A 20098-nucleotide genomic window follows, 5' to 3' on the forward strand; every position below is an offset into this window, starting at 1 on the left:
CTATAGGCCCTGACAATATTCTGGCAATAGTACTGAAGACTTGTGCTTCAGAACTTGCCAAGCTGTTCCGATACAGCTACAACACTGGCTAGTGGCTCAGCATCTAACCAGCTATGTGGAAAATTGCCCAGGTATGTCTTGTACACAAAAAGCAGGACAAATCCAAACTGGCCAGTTACCACCCATTAGTCTACTCAATCAGTGATGTAAGGGGTTATCAACAGTGCTAACAAGCTGCACTTTCCTTAGCAATAACCTGCTCACTGACACCATTTTGGGTTCTGCCACAGCCATTCAGCTCCTGACCTCATTACAGCTTTCAAACATGGACAAAAAAAGCTTAACTCCCAAGGTGAGGAGTGAGTGACTGCCCTTGACATCAAGGCAGCATTTGACAGAGTGGCATCAAGGGGCCCTAGCAAAACTGAAGTCAATGGGAATCAGGGGGAAAACTGTCCACTGGTTGGAGTCATAACTAGCACAAAGGGAAATGGTTGTGGTTGTTGAAGATCAGTCACCTCTGCAGAAGTTCCTCAGGGTAGTGTCCTCAGCACAAACATCTTCAGCTGCTTCAAGGATTTTCCTTCCATCATAAAGATTAAAAGTGGGGATATTAGCTGATGACTGCACAATGTTCAGCACCATTCACAACTCCTCAGATACTGAAGCAGTCCATATCCAAATGCAGCAAGACCTGGACAGTATCCAGGCTTGAGCTGACAAGTGACATTCACACCACACAAGTGTCAGGCAACAAGTGAGAATCCAACCATCGCCCCATGATGTTCAATGGCATTACCATCACTGAATTCCCCAATATCCTCTTGGGGGTTACCACTGTGCAGAAACTGAACTGGACTAGCCATACAAATACTGTGGCTACAAGATCAGGTCAGAGACTAGGAATCCTGCGACAAGTAACTCAAATCCTGTCCACCATCTAAAAGGCACAAGTCAGGAGTGTGATGGAATACCCCTCACTTACCTGGATGAAGCAGCTCCCACAACACTCAAGCTTAACACCATCCAGGACAAAGCAGCCCACTTGATTGGCACCACATCCACAAACATTCACTCCCTCCACCACCAACACACAGCAGTGTGTACCATCTACAAGATGCACTGCAGGAATTCACCAAGGCTCCTTAGGCAGCACCTTCCAAACCCACAACCACTAGATGGGAATATCACCACCTGAGAGTTCCCTTCCAAGTCACTCACCACCCCAGCTTGGAAATGTATTGCTGTTCCTTCACTGCTGCTGGGTCAAAATCTTGGAACTCCCTAACAGCACTGTGGGCGTACCTACACCACATGGACTACAGCAGTTCAAGACAGCAGCTCACCACCACCTTCTCATGGGCAACTAGGGATGGGCAATAAACGCTGGCCCAACCAGCAAAGCCCACGTCCCATGAATGAATTTTAAAAAAAAACAGCTGCTGTCACTTGAATAAAGGCATAGCACATGACTTCACTTTCTTCTAATCTGAAAATCCAACAATGTCTCAGTTCAGAAAGAAAATTGCTTTCTAAGACTTTTCTGGTCTCAGTGAATAGCTGTTTCATATTTCACAGCTTCATCACAGAGCTGGTCTCAGGATATCACCAGTTCTGATGATGAGTCACCAGACTTGAAACATCAACTGTATCCCTCTCCGCAGATGCTGTCAGACCTGCCGAGTTGTTCCAGGTATTTTTGTTTTTGTTCTAGATTTCCAGCATCTGCAGTATTTTACTTCTATTTACTTGTAAATCCACTTCACCAGAGCCTGTCATTACAAATGCATGCATCTGGTACATTTACCCTTTTATCTCAGTTCCCACATAAGCTGTCTTTACTAACCTTCCCCCTGTTTAATCATGGGCACACTTCACAGCCTTCTTTACAGAAGGCCACCATATTCCAAAATATTTTAAAAAGCAACATTCATCACCACACTCCTCTGTACGCAATACCAAGTTTCATTCTCACCCACAAACAATGAAATCGTGCCCTGCACACCAAGGTCTAGGTCACTGGCATGGAGACAAGTCAAATAGCCTCTTTCTGTACTGTAACCATTCTGATTCTTACATGAATAATTAAGTGTGTAGCAACAGTGTCAGTGGTTAAAATACAAACTTTAGCCAAAAGGTTATAGGTGGCCAACAACAGAGGCTAAGTGAAAAGCTGATTTCTATTGGTGCTGATTTTGTTTGGATTATGAATTACAGGGAGCTGACAGAAGAATCTCAGATCCAGAAATCTGGAACTAAAAGTCTAATTATGACTGTGAAACTACTGTCGATTGTCATAAAAACCTATCTGTTCATTAATGTCCTTTAGGGAAGGAAATCTGCCATCCTCACTTGGTCTAGCCTACATGTGACTCCATACCCACAGCAATGTGGCTGACTCCCAAATGTCTGCTGAACAAGGGCAACTAGGGATAGGCAATAAATGCTGGCCTAGCCAGTGACACCCACATCCCACGAATGAATAAAAAAGTTTAAGATTTTGTTACCAGGATTCAGAAACATAACAGGGTAAACACAAGGACCTGCTCTAGAGACGGTGGTCTTGGAGTCCAAAAATTAAACGAATAGAATTAAAATGTTCTAAGCTATCAAAGTAGCTGACAGTTTAACCAACAAGGTGCTCAACACTTAGGATTTTTAGTGAGAAAGAATTTCAACACAAACGAGAAAAATAAAAGTCAACTTGAGAAATGTCAGCATCCGGTATTGAAAGAGTTAAAAAAGTTAATTCCCCAAACTACCAATAACCACAACCTTTCTGCAATATTCCAAGAGCCTGGCTTTGCAATCTCAGGACAGTCTGCCAATGACCCAAGTACAGTGCATTAATACAAAAATAATGCTGTCAACTGGGATCAGCTGCTTAGAGCTCCCCAGCTGGGAACAGAGCAGAGTGCAGCAAAACAAATCTTACAGCTTGTTCCTGGCATTTATTCTCCACACCCTGGAGATCAGAGCTCAAAGCACTGAGAAAAGACTGATATTGCTCACGCATTCTAAACAGATACGGATTTATGTAGCTGCTGTGGGGCAGATTGGAATACATGATTAAATTTAGTTTCTCTGTTAATAAGAGAAAGATCGAACATCACTAAAATTTGATCAAAGCACAGCGACGGGTGTAAAATTGATATGTGCAGCGGAAAAATGGAAAATATTCAGTAGCACAACTCAAAACAATCCAGTTTGCAACACTTGCTCTAAGTAGCTCAGCCTGGTTTCAACAGCAACTGAAGGGATTTTATTTATTTTCACAACTTGGATTTATGACAGATGGATTGAGACATGTTCCTAAATTAAATGTCAAATTATGGGATTTGTCCCAATACCGTGAACAACTAAATTGTTAACAGTTCAATTGGAGCTCACTGAACCTGTGCATTAGAACAAAGCTACTCAGTATAGATTTTGGCTGCTTAAACTTGGGTCATGCCTGCAATGAGCTGTGTAAAACTAGGATGAGGTATTCATTTCATGTATGTAACCAGTGGCTGTACAACTTGAGATGAATGAATATACTGGCAATAACTTAAAATACATAGTCTCTTGTTCACCAATTTCAGCTAACCTTGTCACTTCCAAAGAGAACAGAATCAGAATGATACAGCAGGGAAGGTCATTCAGCCCATTGAGTCCATGCCAGCTCCACTCCCCAGCTCTTTCTCCATATGCCTGCTTTGTTCCTTCAGATACTTATCCAACTCCTTTTTGAAGGCTACTGTTGAATCTGTATTGAGCACCCTATTAAGCAATACGTTCCAAATCAAGTGTGCAAAAAAGTTTTCTTCCACGTCAAACCTGGGGTCCACTGGTTATCAGCCCATTGGCCACTAAACAGTTTGTTTTCTCTATCAAACCCCTTCAGGATTTTGAACTCCTCTTACCAGGTCTTTAAAATTATATCATTTAGCTCACATTTTCATTTCTCATTCTTCCTATCAAAATACAGTACGTCACACCTCTTTCTGCATTGAAATTTGTCTGCCACATGTCTAGCCAATCCACCAGCTTCTCTATGACATCTTGAAGTCTGTTACTATCTTCACTGTTTATTACAATTCCAAATGACTCTTTATTGGAGAAAAAAAAAAATCACATCATCAGACACCTTCTGTGGCCTAAAATGTAGATTATTTGATCATCACATCCCAGACCTTGAATGTTCTCAAGACATCCATCATTCATGTGTGCAAGGATCAACAGACTCTGGCAACTTTGTCCCATTTTAACCCATACTGGCAAAGGTCACCTAAATCAACATACAAGTACTGGGCCAGAGCCAGTGACCTTCCTAGATGGCATAGCTCAAGTTCATTACACCATTGGGTACATTACCAGAAGTGCCTCACCTGACTAAACAGTTTAACAAAGTCTAGCAACAGCAGAGAGAAGAGAGAACTTAAAGATCAGCTTAAAACAGTTACACATCAAATGCTGCAGAATTCAGGGCCTTCAAACCCAACATCTCCAACCAACACACTAAACATATGTCCAGACTGTGAATCATACAAACAGACATTACACGGACCACATCTTGGTTTCAATCATCCCCCACACTAAAAGGAAAAATAGATTGAATAATGAGTTCATCTTACAGGTTATTCATGACAAAATAAACATGTGGATTGAAAACCAAAATACGAGAGTTATTCCTATCTTTTGTAAAAGATACAAAAAAATTGATGCACAGCAGGGTGGAGGGAAAGAAAGAGTCTCCTCAAACACTTCTCAAAAGACAATCCAACCATCCCAGGAATTAATCTGGTGAAGCTCCATTGCACATAAATCCTTCCTTAGATAAAGAGACCAAAACTGTACATAACACTCCAGGTACAGTCTCACCACGGTTTTGTACAACTGCAGCAAGACATCTTTACTCCTGTACCCAAACCTGCTCATAATGAAGGCCAACATACCATTTGGCCTTTCTAATTTCTTACTGCACCTGCATGCTAGCCTTTAGTGATTCATGAAAAAGGACACCAAGGTCCCTCTGGACACGAACATTTCCAAACTTCTCACCATTCAAGAAATACCAGCTTTCTGTTTTTCCTACCAAGTGGATAACTTTGCATGTTTTCCACATTATATTCTATCTGCCATGTTCATGCCCACAAACTAAGCCTGTCTAAATCATCTTGAAGCCTCTATATCCTCCCCACAACCCTCATTCCCACCTTGTTTTGTGTCATCAGCAAACATGGAAATATTAGATTTGGTCCCCACATCCAAATCATGATATAGGTAGTGAATAACAGGGGCCCAAGCACAGATGCTTGTGGTACCCCACTAGGAACAGTCTGCCATCCTGAGAAGGGCCCGTCTATTCCTTCTGTTTTCTGTCCATTAACCAATTCAACCCATGACAGTACATTACCCCCTATCCCATAAGCTCTAATTTTGCTTACTAACCTCCTGTGTGAGACCTTATGAAAGCTTTGAAGATCCAAAAAACACCACACCAACTGGTTTCTCCCTCATCTATTCTGCTAGTTACATCTGCAAAAAAAAAAACTAATAGGTTTGTTAAACATGATTTCCCTTCCATAAATCCATGCTGACTTTGCCCAATCCTACCAATACTTTCTAAACATTCAGTTATCACATCCTTTATAACAGATTCTAGCATTTGCCCAGCAAGTATAGTTGAAGTTGAGACAGATCATAACCTGAAACATTAACTGTTCCTCTCTCCACGCTGCCAGACCTACTCAGTATTTCCAGCATCTTCTTTTCTTTTTAATTTCAGATTTCAAGCATCTGCAATATTTTGCTTTGGTATGGAAGGAGGTTAGGATAGATTCACATCAATCTACCACTCCATTTCAGGAAACATTAATAATCTTTTCAGATGAAAATAATTACAGAACATCACCTCCCATTACTGCAAAATAGACCTCAAGAGCAGGCCACCAAAAAAGCATAACATTAATATTGCACGAAAAGTTAATCTGAGCATAGTAGCTCATTGGTGTTTGCAAATTCTATACTCAAGAGCCCAGAGACAAAATAGTGGACTAAAAGTGCTTGGAGCTGGTGCAGAATCTTATGTTCCCAAGAGATCTTTAACGCAGCTTGTAAATAGAATATCAAGTGTGGGAAAATAATCTGTTCCAACTATTTTTCCCTCCCTCAGTGAAATATCACAGAAAAGTCACTTAAATATTTTAGATAGCATATTGTTATCCCTTTCATGAGTTTAATGATCTTTGTGAATGCATGCTATGTTAGACAAAATTTCATTAGCCTGTCCTAACAGGAAAACTAACTTGATTTAATGGTGGACTTTTGAACAAAATGATGAGGTGAATATTTAGTTTATTCTTTCACAGGACAAAGGCGTCACTGACAAGACCAGCATTTGTTGCCCATACCTAATTGCCCTTGAACTGAGTGGCTTGCTCAGCCATTTCAGAGGGCAGGTAAGAGTCAACCACATTTCTGTGGGTCTGGAGTCACATGTAAGCCAGACTAGGTAAAGATGGGAGATTCTTCCCAAGGAAATTAGGGAACCAGATGTATTTTTACAACAATGAGACAGTAGTTCCATTAGAGACTAGCTTTATATTTCAGATTTAATTTTAAATCCCACCAGCTGCCATGGTGGGGTTTGAATCAGTGTCCATAGAAGTTTTGGCTGGGACTCTGGAGTACTAGTCCAGTGGCACTACCACTCTGCCATCATCATCCCTAACTAACTCACTTGTTTCCACAATTGAGTTAGAACAATACAGTAAACTAAAGAAGAGTTAAATAATCACCTCAAGGAAGAGTGAGCAAATTTCTACCCAATCACAAGTCAAAATTTCATTGTAAATCATATTCCATAACCAATGATAAATGTGTAACCTACGTGACAGCTATCAATTCAAGCTATGATCCAAGTTTGAGTCTTTTTCAAGTAACTGTAAAATGAAATCCTTACTAAAACATCCAAGGCTCTTCTGATTTGGCTGTTGGAGGCTTCAGGAATGCACTCATTTGAACCATTGCTTCCCACCTTCTCCCGCCCTGTCTCCAGTCCACTGCTGGAGCAGCAGTTGCTTTCTGATCTTCCAGCTGCTCTGAAAACCTATGAAAAGCTGCTTCTCAGGACGTCGTAACTTCAGATTAAAGCCTCCTGTGACAATGCTAACAAATAGTAAGTACACAGAATCCTCACTAAACTTAATCCACACTGGTAGTGCTTGTCCATATACCAAAACTATCAAATCTATAACATTAACATGCCCGGTGATCTTGTACTATTTTGCACAATTAGACTCAAATGATACTGTACATATGTTGGAACTGAATATTGACTATGATTCCACACAGAATAGCCCCACAGGATGTCATACTGCATTAGTATCCAAACATCCAGTCAACATGCATTTCTTGCCATTAAAAATGATTGCTCAAAATTACCCTCGAAAGGCAGTATCTCAAAAATTTGATGAGGTTAAGCAAACCATTTCATGCTGCTACTATGCAGTGGTCATGCAAGTGGTATTTTCCACTAACAAGGTGCTAGCATCAGTACAGATAAACACTCTTTCCACCAAACGTTGTGCATGAATTTCAGTGCCAGTGCGATGTCAGGTACTTAGGCCATTCATCCCAGTGATGAATGATCGAATCAAACAGTATGTTCCTTCGGGTTTTCCTAATAGGCAGAGTACAGGCCATACTCAACCAGCCCACGCTCAAAACCGCACCCCCCCCACCTCTCCCCAAAATAAATGTTAGGTGTGATTTCATGATTGTTCAGCAAGTGCTGCCCAATCCTGACTGCGCTAATAGCTACACTAACAACCAAATGATAATCAGTCAAGCTTGTAATGTGGCTCATTTACACTTGCTAGAAGCAACATACATTCATATGCAGGGTTGTCTGCAAAAGGAATATGTTCAAGTCTTGCACCTTTTTTTTAATTACCCCAGAGCTTGGGAACCCCATTGCCTTCTCCAAGGCAAAGTGCTGGCCAATCGGCTGACTTGCCAACCAATCAGCACACTTTTCTCCTGTAGTATAAATTGTTGAGATTGTTTAAAATTTGGCAGTGTGTTTGTCCTGATGAATACAAGACAAAAAGCAACAGCAACATGTCTCTTTTCAATACGCAAGAATAATTGTGAATTCAAACAACTGAATTTTAAATCTTCAGTTAGGTTAATGTGAATGTAAGGGGGCATATTAACACTGGCTGCCATTCAAGTCGAATGCACGTAATAAAATTTTACGGACGCTGACAGTACCAGGGATTGCCATGTACCTGTTTAACCAAGCCATCATTCCACTCATTGCAGCTTGTTGTACCAATTGATACATTTCCAGGAACAAACAAATCTACAGGGACTAACAGATATACTCACACTTCATATATTGTTTTACTGCTGCCATTCCCCAGTAATAAATTCCATGCCCAGTTACATTATTTCTAGTCATTAGATATTCTTAGCACAGTACCAGCTTCTGACAACACCAATTTCTTAACATATACTTACAGTACTATTGCTCCAAAACCTCAGTCTGAGTGACACTTAGTCCTTAATATATCCCCAACAGCATTGTAATCAGTACCTATTAATTTTTGCATTGTGATAGCATTATCTCAGCACCTGCTAATGCTTGCATTCTGACTCGAATATTATTGATGAAATAATGCTCAACAGTAACCTTCTCCAGCAGTGTAAATGTTTTCATTCTCCAACAAACTACTACATGATCAAACAGCTCCTGTTTGAACATTAGTTCACTACTGGTGTTATTAACTGTCATTTATGCCCTCACACTGAAAAACACCACTACCAACTCTGGTCAAGGTTCTCACTATGACAGCATTACTGCCATATCCTGCTCAATATCAGTGTTCAGTAATCTCAATAAAAATCCTAAAGACTCAATTTAAAGATCACGAATGAATATTTTCCCTCAGCAGTATCTCTACCTAGGACAGCTTTCTGCTTTGCCAAACGATGGCTTGGGACATGGTGGTCAACTCTTCTTTAAGCACACGTGGTGTGGCTCAGGAACCAAACTCTGGCATAGCATTCTCTGCTGCATTTGATACAGAGGAAGACAATGGGCTGGTAAGGTGCAGTATTCATTCGCTGGCATCTTTTCTCTAGGTCTTGTTCTTCAGCTTGTTTCTGCTCACCTCTTCCAATACCTCACCAAATAGCCAGCCTCCAGAGGTCCCAGCCATCAGCTACTACCTCTCTGGTGTCAGTTTCAATGTTTACCATCTTCATATCTTGCTTACACACACCTTTGCAATGGATACTCAGGTGGCCATGACCCAGTGTCCACTTCACTGTGCAGAAGGTCTCTGGGCATAGAGCCATAATCCAAAGAGCATGATTGAACTAGCGCAGATATTGTTAGCAATGAGTGTAAGGTAGTGGAATTTGCACAATCCCCAGGACACAAGTCAGTGAACTTGTCCTGCCAAGAGACGTCAAGGATACATCTGAGACAGCAAAGTTGGAAGCTGATTAGCCTTTTCTGCTGCTTATCTTGTTATCCAGGTTTCATCACTGTACAGGAGCATGCCAAGGATGCAGGCTTGGTAGACATGCAGTTTGGTGTCCAGTCAGGTTGCTATTGCCCCACACTCAAGTTAAGGCAGCTTGGACAGAACAGCTGCAGTTTTTGTGATGAATATCAAATTTACCTCAGCAGTGTTTTTACAAGTTCCTATTGAAACTACCCTACCCAAACACTGACAGCAAGTATTACTGACAGTTCCTGTTTTTATTCAGCACACCCCCCGCCCCCCCCCCACCCCCCCACAGCAATAGTAAGCTCTGAAACATTAACTCATCTATTCTTTGCACCTTAATTAACCTGATTTCTTCTTTTATTTTGCTACCGATTTCAAAGTTTCTTGTTCTTTTGTGCTTCCATGAAGACCAGCCTTATTGCAATTTATATCAATACCCATATCCCAACACTGTCACTAGTAGGCCCACCACACCCCCCAACCCCACCCCCCCCCCCCCCCCCCCCCAACTAATATCCCTGCAAACAGCCCCTCACAGACAGGCTGTGTCTGACCCCGCCCCCCCCCCCACCCCCACCCCCACCCACCACTTACCTGGCGGGCCCTGAAGGGTTGCTGTGGCCTGGCCTGGATGGGCCGGGTCTTCCCCCCCCGCCACCACACCGGAATGGGTCGGTCGGGTCTCTGTCTCTCTCTCTCTCTCCCTCTCCCTCTCACACACACACACACTGTGTCCTCGGGCTCTCTTCAGACGGAGGCGGGTCGTCTCGAAGCGCCGTCTCTGCTGGTTAAGGCGGTGGCCGCCGCTCTCGAGCTGCTGCTGCTGGTGATGGGAGCGATGGTGATGAAGTGCCGCGGGTGGAAGCAGAGCGAGCGCGGGGCGCAGCGACACGAAGAGGCCGGGCGGCGGGAACGGGGAGCAGCCTGGGGAACCATCACAGCCCGAGCTTCCACACACAATCACCGAAGCCTGCTGCTGCTGTTAGTGACTGCCTGTCCGCCCGCCTCCTTTTTCTTTCCTCCTCCTGCCCCCCCTGCCCTTTCAAAACAACTTCAAACCGATCCTGATCGATCGGCCTCTCCTTCAGCGAGCGTCCTCTCCTTATAAATAGAGGGCGTTACCGCCACCTCCACCTCCAACACCCTACACCTCATTTACTAGCCAATGGAGAAGAGGCCCGCCTACTCGCCGGCTACTGATTGGATAGAATGGTCGTCGGTCAAGGAGAGCGAGAGGGCAGAAGTTAGCTTTCATTGGTTGAGAGAGCCGTCAGTCAAGAGCCCGAGCGGCCGTTGACGAGTCGCTCATTTGAATTGGCTCCTTAACCGTTAACCCCGGCCAGAGAATCTTTATTGTGCAGCTCTTGCGGGCGATTGGTTAATAACTCTGATCTCGCCGTACCCCCGCCCACTTGGTATGGATTGACAGCACGTTCTCGCTGTTGATTGGTTAAAAGCGCTGTCAGTCACGCACGTTCTATTGTGTGGAGGTTGAGGCGGAGGAGAAGGCAGGTTAGATTGACATTGAATCTGGAAAAACATTTTGGCTGAAAGATCTCTTTTCCAATGAATTAGTAATCACAGATCCTCCAATCTGAGTTAAAACACTCATATGACCAAAGTGCTGCATGTCAAGAGTATTTTCATGAATTCATTGGAAATTTACAGCGCAGAGGGAGGCCATTCGGTCCATGGTGTCCATGCTGGCCAATAAAGAGCCATGAAGTCTAAGCCCAAGAGAGAGACTGGAAAGGCTTGGATTGTTTTCCTTAGAGCAGGGAAAGCTGAGGGGGCACCTGATAGAGGTGTACAAAATTATGACAGGCATAGATAGGGTAGATAGGAAGAAACTTTTCCCCTTAGCGGAGGTGTCAATAACCAGGGGGCATAGATTTAAGGTAAAGGGCAGGAGGTTTAGAGGGGATTTGAGGAAAGATTTTTTCACCCAGAGGGTGCTTGAGAGGGTGGTAGAGGCAGGAACCCTCACAATTAAGAAGTATTTAAATGAGTATTTGAAACACCATAGCATACAGGGTTATGGGTCAAGTGCTGGAAAATGGGATTAGAATAGATAGGTGTTTGATGGCCAGCATGGACACAATGGACCGAAGGGCCTGTCTCTGTGCTGTATAACTCTATGACCCTATGGCTCTTGATCCATGACTGTAGCTTATGCCACCTTAGCATTGAAACGATTCGGGTGTGACCTGTGCGAGAAGGAAGGCTTACACCTTAACAGTACTGGGACTGATGTTCTCCCTGGGAAGTTTACTGGTGCATTCGGGAGGGTTTAATCTAGATTGGCAAGGGGATGGGAACCTGGGGGGATATTCATAGTGGAGAGGAGAAAAACTGGCAGTGGGAAGTAGGGAAGTATTAACTGGTAAGGGGGATATATCAGAGAGTAGTATCAAGGTAAATAGAATACTTGGAGAGTTTGACAGAACTATAGTAGGCAACAGTAAATCATTAGATGGGGTCAGAGCATGGGGGAAAGTTAAAAAGCCTAAATCAGGATTAATGTGCATGTACATGAATGCACGGAGTGTGCTTAGTAAGATTGGTAAACTACAGGCACAGGTTGACAAATGGAACTATAATATGATTGCTATAACAGAGACCTGGCTCAAAGAAGGGCAGGCGTTGGCGTTAATATTCCTGGGTACACAGTATTTAGGAGAGACAGGAAAGGAAGAAAAGAGCGGGGAGTGGCAGCATTGATTAAAGGTGGCATTACAGTACTGGAGAGAGAAGATGTTCCAGAGGAGTCAAGGCCAGAATCTCTCCGTCTAGAGGTAAGGAATGAAATATGTGCAATAATGTTGATTGGTGTAGTATATAGACCACCAACTAGTGGAAGGAATGTAGAGAAACAAATTTGCAAAGAAATTGCAGAGAGGTACAAGAATTATAGAACAATTATAATGGGGGACTTCAATTATCCAAATATAGGCTGGGGTTGGAATAGTGACAAGGGACAAGAAGGGTGAGAGTTCCTGGAGTGTGTTCAAGATAATTTTCTGCAGCAGTGTCATGACTAACTGGGGATAGCGTACTATAATATCAAGCCCCACTGTTTCCTGAGCTGCAACAAGTATGAAAAGTTTGACTAAACCACCAGATTGCCACAATTCTACCTAACTGTTTAATTTAGGTTAACAGAATACGAGCACCAGGTTTGTAAACTTAATAGGTAAATAACTTTATTGAACAAATTGTCTTTAACCAGTGGCAAAAGAAAGAAATATGAACTGCTAATTTCTAACGCTATAACCTAAACTCTATCCCTTCTTAAATCTCTACACACACACATACAAGACACATAAGACACACAAAAACATGGATTTTAAGGGTGGGATGAAACAGTTCAATAGCACCAATTCTAGAGTACAGGAATCGATGGGTTGATTTTGATCGATGTCTTCCAAATTCTTTCAGTTCTTGTTGATGACACGATGTGCTCTTCCAGCACTTTCAGTATTTAGTTCACTGGTTGAGCACTTGCCTTTCAATGTCTCCAACGGTGATTTTTTTCCTTTGCCTCTTGACAGGGGTTTTCAGACAGAGAGCAAGTTATAAAGCTATGAGGAGAAAAAGCCAACTAGCTATTATTGTGGAATTACTGGAATCTTCCCCACACAGGAGAAAGAGGTTTTAGGTTTTGTTCCTTTCAACCTAGGAACTATTCTGCTCACTGCTCTGACACAAAATCTGGTCACCTGGTCAGGAGCCAATTAAAACATTGTTGCTAGACAGCTCCCTTGGTTCAGGGCTCCTTTCTGGCACCATCCTGTCTTTCATGGCACACTCTGTTCCAGCTCATCCTGTTCCAGTAGACATATCTTTCAAACTGTAGCCATTGTAATTTTAAGCTACAATCCAACAGAAAATAAAAAGATATGTTCTTTACAAGCGTTATGTTTCCATTCCAACTGTTGGACCTGGTTCAACCAAGTGGATCAAATAACAGTGGGAGAGCATTTAGGCGACGGTGACCATTGTATCATAAGGTTTAGGTTGGCCATGGAGAAGAACAAGGAGCAATCCAGAGCAGGGATAATTAATTGGGGGAAAACCAACTTTGATGGGATGAGAATGCATCTGAGTCAAGTGAGTTGGAATCAGATGTTGGCGGAAAAGACAATGGCTGAACAATGCGCTACTTTCAAAGAGATAGTATTGCAAGCAATGTCAAGGTATATTCCCTTGAAGGGGAAAGTTAGGACAAATACATCTAGAACACCCTGGATGATGAGATAAAAAGAGGTGAAGATGAAAAGGAAGAAGTATGCATATGACAGATGTCAGGCAGAAAATACAATGGAGAATCAGGCTGAATATAGAAGGACCAGAGGGGAAGTGAAAAAACTAATCAGAAGAGCAAGGAGGGAGCGTAAAAAGAGACTAGCAGCGGACATAAAAGGGAATCCCAAGGTCTTCTATAAGCATGTAAATAATAAAAGGGTGTTAAAAGAAAGGGTAGGACCAATTAGAAATAAAAGAGGAGACTTGCATATGGAGGCAAGAGAAGTAGCTAAGGTGTTAAATAAGTCCTTTTCATCTGTCTTTACAAAAGAAGATGATGCTACCCAGGCCAAGATGAGAGAGGAGGTAACTGGTACACCCAAACAATTTACAATTAAGAAGGAGAAGGTATTAGAAAGGCATTCTTTACTTTAAATTGATAAGATACCAGGACCAGATGAGATGCACCCGAGGATACCCAGGGAAGTGAGAGTGGAAATTTCCGAGGTACTGCTAATAATCTTCCAGTCTTCCTTAGACACAGCAGTGGTGCCGGAAGACTGGAGAATTGAACCCCTCATTCAAAAAGGGGTGCAAGGATAATGCCGGCAACTACAGACCAGCCAGTTTGATTTCAGTGGTAGGGAAACTTCTGGAAACTATAGTTTGGGACAAAATCAATAGTCACTTAGACAGATGTGGGATAATTAAAGAGAGTCAGCATGGACGATTTAAGGGAAAATCATGTTTAACTAACTCCTGGAGTTTTTTGAGGAAGTAACAGAGAAGGTTCTTAAGGACAATGCTGTTGATGTGTATATGGATTCTCAAAAGGCATTTGATACAGTGCCACACAACAGACTTGTGAGCAAAATTCTAGTTCATGGAGTAAAAGGGAAAGTAGGCACTTGGATAAGAAATTGGCTAAGTGACAGGAAACAGAGAGTAGTGATAAATGGATGTTTTTCAGATTGAAGGAAGGTCTGTAGTGTAGTTCCCCAGGGGTCAGTGTTGGGATCCTTGCTCATTTTGATATATATTAATGACCTAGACTGTGGTGCGCAGGGCATGATTTCAAATTTGGTGGATGATACAATGCGCAAAATAGCGCTTCAATCTTCCTGACGTACGGAGCTGCCTCAGGGAGACTGAAGCAATTGTTAAAAAAAATCTGAAAACATTAAAAATTTAATGAAACATGTCCCCTCATGTGACACAGTCACATGTGATGGGATATGTTTTTATTTTTCATAGAAACTTTTTATTTAAGTAGTAAAAGCTTTAGGAAACCTTATCCTGCTCATGGAAACACGTGAGGGCCACTTGGCCTGTTCGCCTGCCTGCCAAGTGTAAGGTTGGATGGGCAGCGTAAACTTGAAATTAATTACTTCCTTCATTGCCCTACTAGGCCTTTCAATTATCGGCGGGCGCGCAGACAGCTCCAGCGCACGCCTGCCAAACTAAATATCGCGTGAGCGCGAGGATGTCGGGACACATGCCCAACATCATCGCACGTTCCGGCATGACGGGCCCACCCCTGCATGCCAAAAGTAAAATCCTGGCCTTAGTCTTTCATCCCTTAGATTCTACCGACAATCTGACTCCAACAACCTCACCTTTGATTACCCCGGACACACAGAGACACAACTTACCCTTACCTACACAAAATATATACATAAAAGCAGAATATAAAAATATACACAAATCATCACATGTGGTTACAGAGTGCCTTTTTTTCATTAATTCATGGGATGTAGGCATCATTGGAAAGGCCAGCATTTATTGCCCAACCCCAATTACCCTTGAAAACTTGAATGGTTAGCCATCTTCTTCCCTTTGAGAATTTCAAAGGGAAAGCAAAATAAAAAATAAGAGAATCAAAGAGAGAGTATGAAAAGAGACTGGTAGCCAAAAGTAAAGGGAATCCAAACATCAACTAAAGGCATACAGATAGTAAAAGGAGGAGTAGGGCCATTTAGGGACAAAAAAGGCGATTTACGCATGAGGGCAGTAGGCATGGCTGAGGTACTAAATGAATGCTTTGCACCTGTCTTTACCAGGCCATAGTGAAAGAGGAGGTAATTGAGATACTGGATAGTCCAAAAATTGATAAAGAAGAGTTATTATAAAGTCTGCCTGTACTTAAATGTTGACAAGTCACCAGGAACAGATAAGCATTCAAGAATACTGAGGGAAGTAAGGGTGGAAATTATGGAGGCATTGGCCATGATCTTTATATCCTCCTTAACTACAGGAGTGGTGTCAGAGGATGGGAGAATTGCAAATATTACAACCTTGTTCAAAAAAATGTGTAAGAATCAGAGCAGCAAACTACTTAAACTTGGTGGTGGTAAAAGTTTTAGGAGTGATGACCCAGGTAAAAATTATAAATAAACAAAAAATGCTGGAAATACTCAGCAAATCAGGCAGCATCTGCGGAGAGAGAAACAGAGTTAACGTTTCAGGCTGATGACCTTTCCTCAGAACCCAGGAAAACAATTAACATCCACTTGAACAGATGTGGATTACTTAAGGAAAGCCAGCAAGGATTTGTTAGGAGCATATCATCAATAACTAATTTGCTTGAGTTTTTTGATGAGGTTATAAAGACATTTGATGAGTATAATGTGGTTGATGTGGTGTACATGTAATTCAAAAAGGTGTTAGATAGAGTGCCACATATCAGGCTTGTCAGCAAAGCTGAAATCCATGGAACAAAAGGGACGGTAGCAGCATGGATAAGACATTGGCTGAGTGAAAGGAGAGTAGAGGTGGATGGTTGTTATTTTAGACAAGAGGATGGTAATATTAGGGTTATATTACACTTGGGTGTACAGGGCACAATTTCAAATTGCAGATGATGCAAAACCTGGAAATATTGTGAACTGTGAGGAGGATAGTGATAGACTTCAAGAGGACATAGACAGGCTGGTAGAATGGGCAAACACGTGACCGATGAAATTTAATCCAATCAAGTGATACATTTTAATAGGAAGAACATACAGAGGCAATATATAATGAAGGGTACAATTCTAAAGGGGTGCAGAAACAGAGGACCTGGATGTATATGTTGTTACGGACAGGAGGGGTTTAATTTACACAGCACTAATTTCTCTTCTCACCAACCATCCGTAAACAGAGACATCTTTTCATTTGCTTCACCCTTTATAAGCGGTGGCACATTGCACAACCCCTCAGTTTTGGTGCAATCCAACTTTTATTAATAATCCCACAGAAAACCCAGGATAGAATGAACTCAAAGGGTTAGTTTCTTTGCATAAACTCAAAATGCAAGAGGCAGGTTGCAACTTTGCCCCCTTTGCACTCATACAGTAAAAGGGCAATAGAGAAAAAGATTTACAGGGCAAAGACCACAGAGAAAAGAATAATTGTTTCACATGTGTTCCAGTGTCCCGAATCAAAGTCCAATGAGGTATTCCTTCAAGGGGGTCAGCAGCTTGTAAACCAATGCTGGATAATTCACTTTTCCGGTGGTGCTGACTTCACACAATGAGGTAGGCATGCAGAGATAGAGTCATAGAGCCATAGAGGTCTACAGCACAGAAAAAGGCCCTTCGGCCCATCGAGTCTGTGCCAGTCAAACAAGCACCTAACTATTCTAATCCCATTTACCAGCACTAGTCCCATAGCCTCGTATGCCATGGCATCGCAGATGCACATCCCAAATACTTCTTTAAAGTTATGAGGGTTTCTGCCTCTACCACCCTTTCAGGCAGTGAGTTCCAGATTCCCACCACCCTCTGGGTGAAAATATTCTTCCTCACATCCCCTCTAAACCTCCTGCCCCTTACCTTAAATCTATGCCCCCTGGTTATTGATCCCTCCACAAGGGGAAAAGTTCTTTCCCATCTACCCTATCTATGCCCCTCATAATTTTATACACCTCAATAATGTCCCCCCTCAATCTCCTCTGCTCCAGGGAAAATAACCCCAGTCTATTGAATCTCTCCTCATAACTAGAACTCTCCAGCCCAGGCAACATCCTGGTAAATCTCCTCTGCACTCTCTCTAGTGCAATCACATCCTTCCTAAAATGCAGATTCCAGAACTGCACGCAATAATCCAGCTGTGGCCTAACCAGCGTTTTATACAGTTACATCATAACCTCCCTGCTCTTATATTCTCTGCCTCGGCTAATAAAGGCAAGTATCCCATATGCCTTCTTAACCACCCTATCTACCTGTCCCACTACCTTAAGGGACCGGTGGACATGCACATCAAGGTCCTTCTGATCGTCTACACTTCCCTAGTGTCCTACCATTCATTGTGTATTTCTGTGCCTTGTTTGTCCTGCCCAAGTGCATCGCCCCACACTTATCCAGATTAAAGTCCATTTGCCACTGATCAGCCCATCTATATCCTCCTGTAATCTAAGACTATCCTCACTATTTACCACCCCACCAATTTTCGTGTCATCTGCAAATTTACTGATCAACCCTCCCACGTTCAAGTCTAAATCGTTTACATAATCCACAAACAGCAAGGGACCCAACACTGAACCCTGTGGAACCCCATTTGACACAGGCATCCAGTCACAAAAACACCCTTCGACCATCACCCTCTGCTTCCTGCCACTCAGCCAATTCTGGATCCAATTTGCCAAATTGCCTTGGATCCCATGGGTTCTTACCTTCGTTATCAGTCTCCCATGCGGGACCTTATCAAAAGCCTTGCTGAAGTCCAAGTAGATTACGTCAAATACATTGTCCTCATCTACACATCTGGTCACCTCTTCGAAAAATTCATCAGACATGACCTCCCTTAAATAAAACCATGCTGACTGTCCTTGATTAATCCCTGCCTCTCCAAGTGTGGATTAATTCTGTCCCCCAGAATTGCTTCCAATAGTTTCCCCGCCACTGAGGTTAGACTGACTGGCCTGTAGTTCCCTGGTTTATCCCTCTCTCCCTCCTTGAATAACGGTACCACATTGGCTGTCCTCCAGTCCTCTGGCACCTCTCCTGTGGCCAGAGAGGTATTGAAAATTATTGCCAGTGCCCCTGCTATCTCTTCCCTTGCCTCACGCAACAGCTTGGGATGCATTTCATCTGGGCCTGGAGATTAATCTACTTTTAAGTCTGTCAGACCACTTTGAACCTCCTCCCTTTCTATCCTAATTTCTTTAATTATATCACAGTCCTTCTGCCTGATTTCCATACCAACATCGTCCCTCTTACTTGTGAACACTGACACAAAGTATTAATTTAGAACCTTAACTACATCTTCCAGCTCCACACACAAATTACCAGGTTTGGTCCTTTGGCTTGATGGTAATGATATAGTGAAGGATATGCCAGGTCATGAGGTTACAGATTGTGGCATACAATTCTGTTGCTGATGATGGGCCACAGCACCTCACAGATACCAGTTTTCCATTGCTGGATATGTTCTGAAAACATAAGGCTGTACTTTGGGATGATGTTGCCAAAGGGCAGCATGTAGATGAGAAATAGGAGGGGGTCAAGGATATATACTTGGTTGTCATCGTAACCTTATCAATAACAAATAGGGTTGGGTAATAAATGCTGCCCTTGTCAGAAGCACCCACATCTTGAGAATTAATTTTAAAGAAGTATTTTTGGAACTGTTGCTTCTATTTACCTCCTTGGCCAGTGACCCAGGCTTGAACCACAATGTTCACAAACTTGCAATCCCATTAGAATTGGAACTGTGCTTCCTCATAATCTTCACCATCACCAATAACTACTTCCACCACTGTAATATTGTCCCTTCCTGCCACCAAAAGCTCATCCATACCTCCCACCTTGTCTCTTTGTAAACTTGAGCTCCTCCATAGGTCTGCTGTTCCAATACCAACTCACACCAAGTCCTAATCACCCTTCACCCCTCTGGCTCCTGGTCCAGCAATGACTCCAATTTAAAATTCTAATCTTTACTTTCAAATCCCTCCACATCCTTGCTCTTCCCTAACTCTGTGACCTCCTCCAGCCCTACAACCCTCTGAAATTTCTGTACTTGTCAAATTCTGACCTCTTGAGTGTCCACAATTTTAATTGCTCTACCATTGATTTTTGAAAAATTCATTCATGGGATATGGGTGTCGCCAGCTAGGTCAACATTTATTGACCATCCCTAATTGCCTTTTGAGGTGGTGGTGAGCCGCCTTCTTGAAATGCTGCAGCCCATAAGTCAGCTTCAGCTATCTGGGACCTAAGCTCTAGAATTCTCTCTTAAAACCTTTCCTCCTTTAACATGCTCCTTATAACCTACCTCTTTGCCCAAGCTTTTTGTCATCAGTTCAAATATCAATGTAGCTCAGTGTCAGATTTTGCCTGAAATTACTTCCATGAGGTGCCATGGGAGTT

At 42.6% G+C, this 20098-nt stretch overlaps 1 protein-coding gene across 5 annotated transcripts in view; it reads right to left on the reverse strand.

Moving 5' to 3' along the window:
- The window catches only part of LOC121276530 (repressor of RNA polymerase III transcription MAF1 homolog), a 54594-nt gene extending 43976 nt beyond the window's left edge, over window positions 1-10618 (reverse strand). The window contains exons 1-3 of one of the 5 annotated variants that reach the window (XM_041185053.1): window positions 10101-10617; window positions 6947-7152; window positions 5434-5520 (exon numbers count right to left, since the gene is read on the reverse strand). The gene's annotated coding sequence lies outside the window, so the exon portion shown is untranslated. Of the gene's footprint in view, window positions 1-5433; window positions 5521-6946; window positions 7153-10100 lie in introns of all 5 variants that reach the window. The other 4 variants (XM_041185054.1, XM_041185052.1, XM_041185055.1 and 1 more) reach the window with 4 other exon arrangements.
- Window positions 10619-20098: the final 9480 nt, after the last annotated feature.

Source organism: Carcharodon carcharias, chromosome 3 (assembly GCF_017639515.1).
Source record: "Carcharodon carcharias isolate sCarCar2 chromosome 3, sCarCar2.pri, whole genome shotgun sequence".
Lineage (NCBI taxonomy): Eukaryota > Metazoa > Chordata > Chondrichthyes > Lamniformes > Lamnidae > Carcharodon > Carcharodon carcharias.